Raw genomic sequence first — 13,292 nt, forward strand, 5'->3', positions numbered from 1 at the left:
CTCTTCCGATGTGTTTTCGGGTTTTTTGTACCGCGTGTTGTCCGGCACAGTAACCATTGTAGTAGCGATAGAATAATGATGAAAAGTTGGTGAGCAAGTGAATAAGTGAGTGAATGAGTGAGTGAATAAGTGAATGGGGTGCCTTTTTTTGCAATACTGCGGGCTCTGCAGCTTTGAAGTACAGAAAGTCCTCATTTAATGCGGTAGATGCATTCCTGAAAAGTGTTCCATGATGGAAGAACCACGTTGGAGTGAAGACGCGTTGTGTGAGCACTCGTTACGCGAGGACTTTAGTCCTAAACTACGTTTTGTATTTTACCCGGTAAGGGCCACTCAGCTGTCAAGCTCTGTTTTCAGAAGTGACCTGTCCACAAATGATAGCTCAGCGAAGTGGCTCATCACGTGGAAATGTTTCGGAGCCAAAAACTCTTAAACGCTTGTTTCTAAACGTGGAGGGGAAAAACCGGAGGACCCGGAGAAAAATCCGACCACGGGGAGAGAGAGAGACACAAACTCCAAACATCGTCAGGGTCGGAATCGAACCCACGACCTCCTGCATACCAGGCGAGGGAGTTAACATCTCGTTTGAAGTTAGAAGCGGCGCTATGCGGTCGTACGCCCAGGCGACAAGCGGACCACTTTCAATAAGTTTTAACACGTAGGCTTTCGCGACCAATATTATTCATAATTAACTCTTTTGGTTAGATCGCGTTATTTATAAATGTGTCGTAACCCTCCACCACAAATAGTTCAGTACTTTAGCCCACCGGTGGGCTAAAGTAGTGATTTTTTTAGAAGGCAAATAATCGAAAATACAAATTAAGCACGGGCACGTAAGTTACAACTACTTCTTGTTATCAAACCCCTATGTTGTTTTTTACCATTATACATTGTTGTACGATTGAGAACCAAAGGGATGCATTGCTGCAGTAAAGGATAAGAACCACTGCGGTAAACCATTTTTTCAGGATGGTCTATACGTGGTATGCTGTGACATACGGATCGGAAATCAAACGAATGATTTGGTGTCGCTGCTGCGTTTGGCAGTGGTGCATGAGCACAAATACCACAGGAAGCAGAAAGGAAAAGAAGCTGCAGAGTGCGCATAGAAGATTGGAGGGGAGTTGTTGGGCAGGAATGTCGTCCGATGTTTTTCTCCGCGTGTTGAGGGCTTCTTCAGGAAGCTGAGATGGGATGCAGGAACAAACGCCCGGCACGTGCAGCGAAACGTCTCGACGATTTGTGCCGAAGGACGCACAGAGCACAAACCGGAGCGCTGCGCAGAGTGGCAGTGAGAAACGAGGCAATTTTTTTTCAATGTTACATATTTTTTTGACAGTGATGTAAATTCATCACTGGGAGCGATTTCTGTTGAATGCATTATGCTGTGAGACTCATTATGCCACTGGGTGATGCACTATGAGATACAATGATGATAATGATAACGATGTGCTCAGCTGAACGCACGAAAGATTTTAGTTGCACAGGCGGGACTTTTCTTGAGAGCCATTATGAAATGTAATTTTTTTCTCACCCACAAGACGTTTAAAGTTTATAAGTCTGAATTTTTTGTACTATTTGCAACCTGTTTTTTTGCTGTTGCTGCCATATCTCATCTCGCAAAGTCAATATTCTGGCAGAATAAGAATGAGTTATCTGGTGTTAAGAATATTATAATAAACACAATTTACAATGTGCACATATTTAGCGAACTCACAGGCATCGAGCCAGAGTTGCAAGTCCCTCGTACGGCAGCCTGAGCAGGTGAAAGCCTCAACAGGTGAGAGGCTGAGCAAGTGAGAGATTGGACTGGTGAGGGCCAGGACAGGTGAAATGCTAAACAAGTGTGGACCTGGACAGATGAGAGCCATAATGGGTGAGGGTCTGAATGGGTGAGAGGCTGAACAGGTGATGCCTGGAAGGGTGAGGGTCTGAACAGGTGTGAATCTGGGGCTATATCGTGAAGGTGCTTGAATGCTACTTCTTGTGTGCAGCAGTGGTAGAGAGTTCCAGACGATCGGTGGAGCTACGGGGAAACGCCTTTTCAGTCAGGGCGGTGCTGGTTATGTGTGCGTGAGCGTGTATACGTATGCATGCAGTTGTTTTTGGTAGGATATTAAAATGTGTCCTAATTGACTTCATGACTTCCGTGCCTCGACATGGATAGTTCAGTTATTTCCGTAGACTTGTTCGTCATATTAACGTGTCGTCCTGTGTGTGTGTGTGTCTGTGCATGCGAGTTGTGTGTGTGTTTGTTTACGTGCGTTTGACTGCCCGTGGCAAGCGTCCAAATTGCTGAATTCGTTATTCTGTACAAAAAAAATGCAATGAATATATCCGGGTAAAATGTGAAACATGCGTGTAAATATTTGGATTCAAATGTGTGTCTGATTTACACTAGCAGAAGCAGAAGCCTGCCTTCACAATATCCTCAAGAATACATTTGTTACGACTGCATTTCATTGACTACGTAATATTTTACACGGATACTCATTCTGGCCACAACATATTGTAGATGCATATATATATAGAATTTTCCAATTTGCGCTTAACTGCTGTTGTCCAATAAAATAAAATAAACCCTTCCAGATAAGTCTGCGATAATTGGTCAACAATTAAAGTAATTGTGTCTCCATGGCTTATAAGCAATATTAATTATTCTGTACGTTGTATGAATCCAGGGGCCGCTCCGAGATAATACAGCGGGTGTAATTGGTGAGATGTTAACTCCCTCGCCTGGTACGCAGGAGGTCGTGGGTTCGATCCCGATCCCGACTCTGACGCCTGTTGTATATTTGGAGTTTGCGTGTTCTCCCCATGGTCGCATGGATTTTTTTTTATCCTTTTCCTCTTTCCCTGCACATTTATAAATACGTGCTTAGAGTATTTGGCCGCTAGAAATGTTCACGCGATAAGCCAATTTGTTGAGCTATTCCCGTTGTCGAGTGGATTTTGTGTCTCCGGGTCATCTGGTTTTACACTCCACATTTAGAAACATGCATTGAGATTACCTGGATTTTTTTCTGTGCTATGAACGTCCAAATAATGGTGCCACTTTGTTGAGCTATCATTTGTGGCCAGGTCACTTCTGAAAAATAAGCGAATACCTCAGTGGGCTTTGCCTGGTAGGATGGGGATGGTTTAGTTTTACTTGTATTTTTTGGGGTGATTTCTTTACCTTTCTTGTACTTTGCATTTCTATCATGTTTTTGTATTGTTTGTTGCTGTTACATTCTTACCCGCCCCTACTGGGCATGATGAGAAAAAGAGCTTTATAATTCTAGATTTGAAGCTTTCGTGACTGCAAGGATTCATACTCTTAGGTTTTTTCGGTAAAGTCACGTAGGTAAAAAAATAAAATTAATAAAAGTATTAATCAAAAATCACGACGCTTCCGTCTTCAGGTGGAACCGTCACAGCACGATTGCTGTATCAAGTAATATTTTACTTTTATTAATTGTAATTATTTTTTTTTACCTACGTGACTTTACCGAAAAAACCTAAGAGTAAGAGCTTTATAGCTCATCGGATTCCTCCAGTATAAATTAATATTCTGATTTCTGCTTTCGCACAATATGTACCCCATCGGAGGTGGGGGAACCCACGTGACGTTGAGATGCCACGCGGTTGTGCATGTTATGGCAGCTTCCTGGAACATGGCATCTGGCATTGCCACGAATTAGCAGTTATTTCTTGTTTGAACTTTATCCATTAAATACAGTTGCTCAGCCGTGTACTTGACCAAACCTTTGCAGTCGCCGATTTAAATGCAGGGTTTGAAATGTTTTGATTTAAAGCTTTCGTGACTGCAGGGATTCATCTTCTTGGTTATTTCGGTAAAGTCACGTAGAAGGGAAGTAATAAAATAAAAAAACATAATAAAATAATTCTCACGACGTTTTGGCCACAACGCAAGCAGCCGTCCTCAGGTGAAGAATGAAGAATGGTGGTGTTTCATTCTTCACCTGAGGACGGCTGCTTGCGTTGTGGCCGAAACGTCGTGAGAATTATTTTATTATGTTTTATTTTTATTATTTTATTACTTCCCTTCTACATGACTTTACCGAAAGAACCAAGAAGGTTTGAAATGTGTCGGTGGATTGTTATGGGATCGCGAGAGGTGTCTGCCGCTTGGGGAGGCTGTCACCCAGCAGTGGATCGACCATAGCTAATTGTGATTTTGAATCAATACATAGCAGCACAATTTGGATTTACCTTGCGTTTAAATTCAGCTACATCTGAAGAAGCTGTACAGAAGCAATGGGACATGCACATCATGTAGACGGTAAAGTCTGTGAGATTCTCATGTCCCCCGTCATCTTATGGGAGTAATTCTTTGACACGTATTACTGCGAGAGTCCTGAATGGAAATTCAATTAATTTGTGTCATTACACTGGCCGTACAATTCGAATGCTGCAGAGTTGGAATGAAAAATCCTTTAAAATATACACAGTAGTACCCCTCTTAACGACCACCGCTGTTAACGACTAATCGTTTAAAGACAGGCCTCCACAGAGCCCAATTTGTTCGCTTAACGACCAATCCCCTGTTAACAACAGGCTGTTTTAGGTACAATAAATATTAATTAATGCATTTAATAAACGTGTTTATTTTGATGTTGTTAGTATATCTTTTTTATTAATATACATTGTTTAAATATTATAAAGTGCGTTTTGTGGGTGATGCTATCGGAACGAATTAAGCCTTTAACATGGATTTCCTATATTCGCTTAACGACGAAATCACTTAACGACCGGTTTCGTCGAACCAATTACCGTGGTTAAGAGGAGGGGTTCTGCGGTATTGAAAATCCACGCAGAAGGGAATAGACACTGAAGCAGCCCGTGGTTTCTCGATCGACTGAGCATCGAAGGCGGTGCTCATTTACCGTTCACAGCCCCTGACCCGGCGAAGGAAGCCCCATATTTCTATGGCGAGGTGGCTGAGTCTCCCCCATAAGACAGCCACCGGCGTTGACTTTGATCGGCCGAGTCAGAAGGCCCCCCAGCCAGGATTTAAACTCGCAACCCTTCCGATTGCGAGAGCCGCACGCTGTGCCACCGAGCCAGAGTCGGTCACCCATTCTCGTCTTGGTTGAGTGAGAATTTCCCGCCGGTGCAGAGAAAAAGTTAATGGGAACGGGCGCAGAACAAGGAGAGCGGTGGGGTCGGTCCTTCCGCGGTACACAGGGACTACAGCAAGACGCTGAGGCTTAACCTAGCCCAGCCCCCACGACAGTAGTATTTTGATCACCACCTCATCAATCACACACACTGCAACATATTTAAAATGTTTATTTCCATGGGCGAGCATGCATTGATAATTCTGTGAGGACTTTATTAACGAACGCGTTTCAAATAGAATCCATACAAAACCTAACCGTTATTGCTAATGGACTAAACAGCGTCTTTCTTTCCTTGTTTCGTATTCAGATTATGGTTCGTGAAAATGTGATATTGTCTATGGAAATGTGATGAGCTTCTGGACGATGGTGAATGAACGGAGAATGAGAGTAAGTGTTTAGCTTGCAGCCCGTTAAATATTATCTATGAGGATGAAAAGAATGAGTGGAGGGGGCTGAGTCGGGGGCAGTGATGCACACACGTGTTAGGTGTAAATAAATCACCAACCTCTGAGAAGCAGGAGATTGGTAGCTTTTCCATTAGCAAATGGTAATTTAACACCTCGTTTAGTAATGTAAACATTATTAACGTTTGTTTAACCTCGAAATCAGTTGAGTTGTGGGCTTGTATTTCAAAAACACGTTTTATTTTTCCCTCGTACATTTACATTCAGCACGTTTCACCAATGAAATTCCAAACGTGCTGTTGACAATATATAATGATGTCATTGTTGTTGTTATTGCCAGCCCGTCACCTCCTACTGCTGAGCACAGACCTCCCCCATTTCTCCCAATCCTTGCTTTCCGTTGTTGTTCTTGTTGAGTAGTTGACATTATACAGTAGTATCCTAAGAAAAGTCTATTTTTCTTCGTCCAAAAAGCCCCAGTGCCAGGTGACGCACGCGCTATGCTATAGCATTTTCCAACAGCGATATTGAAGGCCTTACTTTAACCTCTCTATCCGGCCAGGAGGCTCATGGGTAGAGTGACTGGCTCCCAGTCAGACCGTTGCGAGTTCAAATACTGGTTGAGAGTCAATAAAACGAGTCCCACTTTGTCAGGAAATCACCTGCGGTTGTTCTATAGACATATTTGTCCCCCGTCCTAGTAATGTAGAATTTCAACTTCATGCTGAGGCCTGTAAACAGGACACGAACAGTGCCTCAGTGCCCTTGCGAGAAGGATTTGTTTTACCTCTCTAATGCAGCATGCCCTTCATCTCTGCAGATGGTTTGCTCTGCGCGTCTATGATTGATGCTTCCTCAGAGCCGAGTTTGATAAAACACGGTGAAATCCCCACACGTGTTGGACAATGTGCTCTGTTATGCATTCATTTGTCACTCAGCTAAGACCAATAACCTTGCGGCATTTGTGAATCTCGCTTTATCTAAGTTGGACCACCGGGGCCTCAGTTTTCTGATCTCAGTGTTCTTGGCAAGTGCTCTGACAGGCTGATTAGCAGCTGCATTTTCCACCCACTCAAATATATTTAGCTTTGCAGATGATTAATGTTTTACCCCTTTGGGTGATGGATGATCGATAGGACTGGTAATCAAATGAATGATAACTAACGGAGAGAACAAGCCCAGGATTAGGATGACCTCGGAAATGGAGCGATGATCTCATCTCATGTGCAAGAAGGAGATCAATTGTGGCATCGAAGGACCATTGAGGGATGGTGTCGTTGTGGGGCAGCCTTAATCCAGCAGTGGATAGGTCATGGCTGATGATGATGATGACGACGTTGAACCCAATGTTATTGATGCAAGGATCATTAACAAATATCACGGGATCCAAACTTGATTTCGTATAGATTCTATCAACATGTTCACATCGATTTAAAGCTTTCGTGACTGCAGGGATTCATCTTCTTGGTTCTTTCAGTAAAGTCACGTAGAAGGGAAGTAATACAATAATAAAAATACGTGACTTTACCGAAAGAACCAAGAAGATGTTCACATCGTTGTACATTTCCCCAGACGGTTGTGGATTGTACATCATTTATAAACGGACAACGTGGTTTAATAACTACAACGAAATCACAGTTATATCATAATTGCCAATGTGCCTTCCAGATCCCATCAGAATTTGTTTGAAAGAAGGAAGACACGGGTCAGTTTTTGATCCGCTAATTTTCATAAACCATTTACATATAACCCACAATTCACGGAGCGGGGGGGGGGGGGTGGAACGCATAATTAGTTTTCTGCGCTCTACGATAATTATTTGCCGCAGCTCAGGTTGGGAACGAGCGCTGTTTGTGGACAGCTATGTCAAATAAAATCTGGCTTTTGCAATCAGTCGTTGGTTTGCAATCCATACGACACGGATTAGCCTCACCGTTGCATACGACAGCATGCAGGTTTTTGCCGTGTGTGTGAGCAGACACCCCTGGGACGCTTCGGTCTGTTTGGCTAATTGAATGATGAATTACAGGTTCTTTCATTTAATTTAATTAACAAACAACGTTTACCTATTTTTTTTATTTTCTATTACCCACCATTGACTCTTGGAGCACATTATTTGAACCATTCAATGTTGTAACTAACCGCCAGACGTGTGCGCCCACATCTTGGATAGTTAAAATAGTTAAAGGTGCAGCCCTGCAATTTCTCGTGCACACCACTACTGGCAGTAGGGCGTCTGTAGAGGCAGCTCTAGAGGGTGTTTGAACAAACACTTCTCCACTGGTCCAACGTCCTGGAAGAGCTGGGCGCCCTGCCTGAAAAGAAGTGAATACAGGTAGTCCCCGACTTATGATGGCCCGACTTACGATATTTCGATCTTACGATAGCGATATGACATTATTGTCAAATATTTTACATTTCGTTCGGCAAGCAAACGCAGCAGCGAACGAGGTACGATACTGTACGTTGGGACGCTGCCGGGATGTACTGTGCGTATATAGTTTATACAGTACGGTACTGTAAATTGCTCTGTTTTGCTAAATTATCACCATTCTTTAAGACTCCTGGGTAGGCTAGGCCATTTTCGACTTACGATATTTTGGACTTACGATGGGGTCGTCGTAACGCATCTCCATCGTAAGTCGGGGACTACCTGTACTTCAGTGGGCTTTGCCTGGTAGGATGGGGATGGTTTCGTGTTGTATTTGTGTGCGTTTGGGTGATTTGTTCACCTATCTTGTACCTTGCACTCCTATCAAGTTTTTGTACTGTTTGTTGTTGTAACCTTCTTACCCCATGCGCCTACTGGACATCTGTGAAAAAGAGCTTCATAGCTCATCGGATTCCCCAAGTATAAATTAATGTTGTGATTCTGACGTGGAGCGTAGAGACGTGTGGAGTGGATCAACAAATCCTTCAAGGCTTCACCTTGATTGCACGTGTTCAGTGCAGGTATTGGAGTCGTTCTTACGCAAGTCGTTATAATGAAGGCTGCAGGGAGAGTGTGGACTGTTGAACCGCGTAAAGCTCAGACGTGAATATGCTGGCATTAAGCTTTCCTCGCCTTCATGCACCCCGCAAGTCATGTCCCGACTCTTCAATTGATATCAGGGTTCGCCCCAGCAGTCACAGCTATTGTTCGTGAAATAGCACATCATCTTTTCACATGCAAATCCATTTTCCATCACACGTTCATAATAGTCGCAGGTGGCTTTTGTGTGTGTGTGTTGCCTTGCTTTTGAAAAGTGTCTTATGAATTCGATTAACGTTTCCATGAACAAACAAAAACATTCTGCACCAGACAATACAAAAAAATTTAAGTTCCCATGAACAAACAAAAACATACTGCACCAGACAATACAAAAAAAATGAAAGTTCCTTCCATGCTCGAATGAGCATTATGGAGAGATCATCTCTGTTCGTGACCATGAATCCGTGATGGAAATTCCACATTCCAGTGGTGACATGGTTCAGTTTCTCCATAAGCCGACTACTTGAATTGCCCTTCTGCCAGCAGTGGCACGAGCAAGGAATTTCAGGGCTGCCCCTTTACAAGCCTAAACACAAATAGATTTGTCCATTTGTGGTTCGTTTGGCTTGTTCATTTTGACAATAAACATGTTCGTTTATATATTTGCTTGGCCCTTTTGCCCTGGAAATGGAAACTTCAATGTGTTTCCTATTGCATTTAATGACGCCGAGCCGCTTGACTTGGCAATTGATGAATTCGTTTTTGTTATTGTTGTTGATGTTGGGGCGATGTAAAAGACGACCCTCGTTAAGAAAGGTCACCAACTGCCTCCTGCTGGGACTCAATTTGGGCAGTTTATGGACCGTGTCAGTTGGATCAGTTTGACTCCGGCAAGGGTCTCCAATTCTAATATCCAGCGCAATCATATAATCGCGCGTGCTGTATTAGCACGAGACATCGAGTCTGTGAGCGTGATAAGAGTGCATCCCTTGCGTAAGCGCAGATTCTAAAAGATCTCCACGATACGCCGACGTGTGCACGAATTAGCGAGGGAACGTGACGGAATGAGTTTTCTGTCTCGTGTGACCTCGATTGAAATTCAATCTGTGCACCCGGCGACTTGGGGTCCCCCTCCCCCCAGGGCTCAAATTTGTCAGAAAAATGATCATCCCCCTCAACTTGAATTGGCCAAACGGAGGAATATCCCATTGCGTACAAAAAAAATTCCATGTTTATAGGCTACAAAAAGCTAAGCGTTTAAATTAGTCTTTTGCAAAAAATGTATTGATGGTACTTAAGGGGTCTTTCTAAATCCAGCTCACTCGCGTGGTCGGTTTCGATATCAATAATTATTTTTACAGATTGTGTGATAGTCAGCGATGGTTCTATAATTCTTCAGATCATATTTGTGCTCCTATTTCTGGACAGAAGAATGATTGATGTAGGTAGTATTTCAATTGTGTGGAATCATTGATGAAATAGCTTCGTTAATTTTGTTAAACAGTTAGTCCCACTTCTTTAATGATGTCCACAGATATCCTAACTGGTCCAGGAACATTCCTATTTTTAATTTCGAAGGGCGGTATTCCATTATTCAAGTGTGACATCTGAAACGTCAACCTCTTCATCGCCAAAATTGCTTTACTTAAGCAATGTAATATTTTTTCTGTAAATAGCTGCGTTAAATTACCTTAATCATTTTTTGAATTCCGGCCGGATTTGTATAGCTTTTTTGGCCACATAATGCCGCCACTTTTTGGCAGGATAACGATGTCATAAATAAAGGCATAAACCTTGACAGGGAAATGATGAAACGCCTCAGATGTGCTCGTGACAATGGAAATGACTGATGAACTTAACAAGTTTGGTGGTGGCACACGCCTGAAATCCAGAGGCAAGGGTTGGTGGGTGGCACACAAGTAATATGAAACTCCCTTCCGGTGGGCATCGATGGGTTACATCCCGACTCGTCAAGAGAAGGCAGTACAGCAAATGTTGACTCCACCAGTTCCACCAGTATGGGATAAAGTGTTTCCCCCTCCCACGTGTGAGTTTTCTCCGGGTGCTCTGGCTTCCTCTGGCTTCCTCTGGCATGTTTAAATACTCATGAATTGGCCGATAACACCTTTATATATAGAGGACCTACAGAGCTTTGGCAATTGTTGGTAGTGCTGATTCACCACCTGGCTGCTTTTACAAATGTCTGTGGTCCCTCCGCGCGCCTGTACAAGAATTAACTCACGCTGTGCGGCGTGTTACACGTTGAAAATAACATATCATATAACAAAGAAAGATGCAAATTTGCACTAAAAATAAAAATGAGCAAAACAAAGCAACCAGTAAGTTTGCTCAACAGGGGAAGAAGATTGTGTTGGAGGGACACAACTCTAAATATGTACACCGAGGGCAATTATTGAAGAAAGAACAAAATATGTTTTGTTTTCATTAAACAACGTGGAAAACGAGCAGGTTGTATGGCTTTTAGAAAACTAGAAAAATATAGGTGAACACGGTGGCATACGGACATGTATTTTGCTTTTTTCACAATTTGGTTTATAATTCAATTGTGGGTCATTTGTTTAAGTGGCGGATTTTGGCTCTCACATCCATTGGTCACCCAGCGGGAAAGGTCGGCTGGCAGAGGTCATCCTGGGGCAATGTCCCCAGGACCTCACACAAGAGAGGGGACCCACATTGGGCCTGTTCTCTTGCGAATGCGATTACCGGAATTTCACCGATATAAGTGTATTGTAATAATTGCGTTTTTTTTACGTAATAATAAGAGGTCGTTAGTCTAAATAAAGACGGTCACCGCATCGCGTGCTCTCAAATGCGCTTCTGCGGCCGTCTGGAATGCTCTTCCTTTCGATATCAGGAAGCCACTGGAGCTACGCACTTTTAAATCATCTAGATTAAAAACTCATTTCTTTAGAACTGCTTTTTTGTGTTTATCTTGTTGTCCTTCCCTCATACCTCCGATTAGTGCGGTTGGCTACGTATGGTGCTAAAGAAGTTCAATGTACATACATAAATAAAATGGGTGCTATACTTTTAAACATACTGGATGGTGGAATGCCTAAAACGTCGGGGCGACTGCTCACACCGACACACAGTGGTCTACTCATATCAATAATAAAAACAATGATGGTGATAGTGCGAGCACAGACTCTCAAACTTACTTGTTTCTTCAGAGCGAAAGGCTGCGATGATAATTCCCTGCGAAAATTGGCATGCTGTCGGAATACACTATTATTGACTTGGTGCAATCTGGCTCCGTGGGGAGCCTGCTGACCACCACGTGATCTATCCATTCACAATTATTAATTTTTATTATCCCATTACTGATTTTTTTTTTGCACGTCTTCATTATGACGTCTCATTCTCTAGAGTGGGCGGGCTAATGGTTGTAAGGTTGTGAGTCAAATCCCAATCACCTTTGGCGTAAGCCATTTGTTAAACGAGGCGCGTTTGACGCAAAGTAGACAGTGATTTTTACAATGGCTCTCCGAGTTTGTTAGTTTGGTCAGACTGCATGCTGTTAGGTGGCCAAGACACGGCCGCACAGCAAATGGGGGTCGTAACCCATCCGTGTAAACTTGTGAGCACCATCCCCCCTCGTATCGCATGCTTCTCTGCCTGGGAAATCGACATTTCAAACACCAATGACTTCTATAAGAGAGGTTTTTTTTTGGTGTTAGAGCGCGTAAATATATAAACGTGTCATTAAAACCCGCCACCACCCGACACAGACAACTAGTAATGGTTGTCACGTTAACAGAACGTGGCCAATTCGTCACGAGTACAGCACACCGATACTCAGATTGTAAATGTTGTGGCTTGGCTCAGATTGTAAATGTTGTGGCTTGGCTCTCCAACACACCGGTGTGCTGTAGTAGTGACGAATTGGCCATGTTCTGTTTACGTGACAACCCTTACTAGTTGGCTGTGTCAGGGTGGTGGCGGGTTTTAACGACACATTTAGATATTTACACGATCTAACCCAAAAAAACCTCTATTATGGATGATATTGGTCGCGAAAGCCCTACGTGTTAAACTGACCAATGACTTCGTTATTTCCTGTGACCCGATATCATCAAATTCTCAGAAGCTAAGTGGCCTTGAGCCTGGATAGCGCTCGGACGGGTTGACTTGTGTTGCACGCAAACCAAACATGGGTGCAGTAGGCGCTGTGGGCAGTGGAGGGCCATGAATAAACATCCGCTGGTCTGCAGTTCTCCCACCACCTCTCACCAAGCCACGTGACCAGAGTGGCGACGTTTGGTCAAATAAACCTCGCGGGGGTCTCCTCTCATCCAGCAGTGGATTGACTTGCGGCCTGTACATTTACAGGCAACTGGTGATTTAGAGCTCATTATGAGGTGATTTCAGGATTAGATTTTCACGAATAATAGCCATTGACTGCGTCTAATCTGTTCACAGATTACAACAACTCCACGCGAACACGAATGCTCACGATGTCTGACCATCAACACCATGTGGCATCCTGAGGCACATTTGGTATTTTGGTGCGGTGGTGAGCGCTACGCTGCGCTACGAACCCGGCGACCCGGTTCCGATTGCCTCTCGTGGTCCAACACCAGTGACGAATATATGAACCGGTCCTGGGCCTCCCCTAGGTCGACTCAGCCTTACATGAGTACCTGGCGCGGTGTGTAAAACATCAGAACCGGGGGAACAAAGGCGGCCGGGCGTGGTGTTGGCCACCCACCCCCTCGTGTGCCCGTGCCAGCTTTCATCGGCGCTCGCTCACAGCACTTGCCCGAATGGTCT

The 13,292-nt window shown here is 43.7% G+C and overlaps 1 protein-coding gene across 1 annotated transcript in view; it reads left to right on the forward strand.

Moving 5' to 3' along the window:
• Positions 1 to 13,292, forward strand: part of LOC133354467 (tetraspanin-15-like) — a 290,888-nt gene that overhangs the window by 124,011 nt on the left and 153,585 nt on the right. The gene's annotated exons all lie outside the window — the stretch shown is intronic.

This window comes from Lethenteron reissneri, chromosome 47, assembly GCF_015708825.2.
Source record: "Lethenteron reissneri isolate LAM-NWPU_2019-01 chromosome 47, ASM1570882v1, whole genome shotgun sequence".
Taxonomy (NCBI): domain Eukaryota; kingdom Metazoa; phylum Chordata; class Hyperoartia; order Petromyzontiformes; family Petromyzontidae; genus Lethenteron; species Lethenteron reissneri.